The 1,233-nt window shown below is 43.0% G+C and overlaps 1 long non-coding RNA gene across 1 annotated transcript; it reads right to left on the bottom strand.

Annotated features, from left to right (window-relative positions):
- Positions 1-56: 56 nt before the first annotated feature.
- Positions 57-733, bottom strand: LOC121964221. The gene is made up of 5 exons (XR_006107333.1): positions 674-733; positions 540-602; positions 371-427; positions 151-282; positions 57-79 (listed from the first exon to the last, which is right to left on the bottom strand). It is a non-coding gene; the product is annotated as an uncharacterized LOC121964221 (long non-coding RNA).
- Between the last annotated feature and the right edge of the window lie 500 nt (positions 734-1,233).

Here is a 1,233-nt window from a genome sequence, read left to right as displayed (position 1 = left end):
AGAGTTTAAGTCACCATCATCACCACCACAGCAGTCAAATAAAGACACGATACACATTTCATTTGGTCTTCTTTATTTCCTGCAAATAAAAGAGCTAGTTTAGTTAATGTTCCAATAGTTAACATAATTCATCTGTGACCATGCACCCACCTCTAACTGGAGCTCCAGTATTTCAATTTCCAGATCGGCCCTCCTAACCTGGCGGTCCAAGTATTGTATTTCTTTATCTGTTTTCTGGATTTTTTTCAGCAAGTGTATTTTGTACATCTCTTTTACTGGTAACTGGGAACACGTAGACAACATTAAATTATACAGTTGCACATGAATTCCACAGAATGAACCTCTGGTGTTTACTGAACATCCATCTCACTGTGTCCATCTGTGCAGTGGAAGTTGAGGGACCGTCCTGCTGTTGCCCAGCCATGCTCTGTTAAAAAGGATGAGAATGTGCAATACTTCAGTGTAGGTTAACTGTCACACTCTATTTTCCACCAGAATGTTAAGAAATGTGAATGGGAAGAGAACTATTAGTAACATACCTCTGTATGCCTTTCTGAATCCCCCTCTGTAAAGGCAGCAGACACAGTTTCATCCTCTTCATCCTAGATGACTGATATGTTTCAGTATACTTAAACTACCATTTAGCAAAATCTTTGGAGTATTGCCTACTTACAGTTACAAGGCCTGTTGTGGCGTGAAGGGCCTCCACCAGGCAGAGAGCACCATCAGAATCTGTTGGGCCAAAAGAAAAACATAGACATGAAAGAGAAATGAATATTTGTATGAATATGCTTTAAAAATATATTTATAGGCATATTACATTTTATATAAAAGCACTTGTGTCTTGGGGGGTGGCCTCAGAGGATGAACTCCCTCCAGGGATTCCCTCAGCCACTGGCCTTCCAAAATTCTGGTTTAGGGCCAGCTCCTCTGCCTCTGTTAGAGGTGGAGGTGCTGGGCCACCACCCGTTTTACGGGCATCTGCTTTCTCTCTGTTGGCTGAGTAGAAGAACGTAAAAATGTGTTCAAACTCCGCATTCGAGTGGGGTGAAGAACGCAGCCCTCCACTTCCCCGTTGCCATGGTGACTCGTCGAATCGGGGCTCCATTCATGCTGGCTTTTTATAGTTGTGGTGCACGCGCTTAACTCCAGGTGAAACTACTCCAAGTTGATTAAACCAACTCACATCAGCTCTTCTGGAACCGGAAACTCAGAGTTTCCTATCTCAGAGTA

Source organism: Plectropomus leopardus, unplaced genomic scaffold, assembly GCF_008729295.1.
Source record: "Plectropomus leopardus isolate mb unplaced genomic scaffold, YSFRI_Pleo_2.0 unplaced_scaffold14654, whole genome shotgun sequence".
In the NCBI taxonomy this organism is placed as follows: Eukaryota; Metazoa; Chordata; class Actinopteri; order Perciformes; family Serranidae; genus Plectropomus; species Plectropomus leopardus.
Note: the sequence above shows the minus strand (reverse complement) of the source record. Positions and strands in the feature narration are given on the sequence as shown.